Source organism: Babylonia areolata, chromosome 17, assembly GCF_041734735.1.
Source record: "Babylonia areolata isolate BAREFJ2019XMU chromosome 17, ASM4173473v1, whole genome shotgun sequence".
Lineage (NCBI taxonomy): Eukaryota > Metazoa > Mollusca > Gastropoda > Neogastropoda > Buccinidae > Babylonia > Babylonia areolata.
In genome coordinates this window covers 15,548,283-15,548,917 of record NC_134892.1, presented here as the reverse complement: position 1 = coordinate 15,548,917, position 635 = coordinate 15,548,283, and the positions used below count along the sequence as shown (strand labels likewise).

General features: G+C 34.3%; 1 long non-coding RNA gene across 1 annotated transcript in view; it reads right to left on the bottom strand.

Moving 5' to 3' along the window:
* LOC143291492 (uncharacterized) overlaps nt 1–429 on the bottom strand; it is a 6,208-nt gene extending 5,779 nt beyond the window's left edge. Inside the window, exon 1 of the long non-coding RNA XR_013056530.1 lies at nt 1–429. This exon is cut by the window's left edge and continues 102 nt beyond it. This is a non-coding gene — a long non-coding RNA (uncharacterized LOC143291492).
* Between the last annotated feature and the right edge of the window lie 206 nt (nt 430–635).

Sequence of the window (635 nt, the reverse complement as noted above, 5' to 3'; positions counted from 1 at the left end):
GAGCCAAAAATCTATTCGTTAAAAAGGGTTCTGTATATGTTATTATAAAACTTCGGGTTAAAAGAACAAGAAAAAAAAAGAAATTCCAACAGCAGAAGCGAACCCCAGGTTTTCGAATGAGAAGAATCTGTCTTACCCATTGCACTATCGTGCCACCAGTACTGACGCTCAAAAATATAGTATTTAATTTAAACATGCTTTTTTTAAAGGGCGATAAATCGATTGCAGTATTCGCAGTGAGAACGCTGTTCAAATCATATGATTCTGGTGTATCTTGGGCATTCAAAAAATCTTTAACGACAATAAAAAAATTATTAAGTCCTTGGTAAAGAAGACGTGGCTATCGCCGCAATCACACTGCAACATTTAGCCGTTTTCTCTGGATCTAGATAGATGTACAAGTTTAGTTACACCAGTTGACACGGTCGATTCAATTTCTCTTTTATGTTCATTCCAGTTTTATAGTTTTAAAGTTGATATGAAAATTGAGTATTTTGTTAAACTAAGAACATGTGGAGCCAAGTACAAGTACTTCTAAACGTCGTATGAAGTGAAAAGGACTTCTTTTTGAGAAAAGTCAAGACTGGAATTTTTTTTGTTTCATCAATTCAAGGGTATTAACTCGCATGGTTACA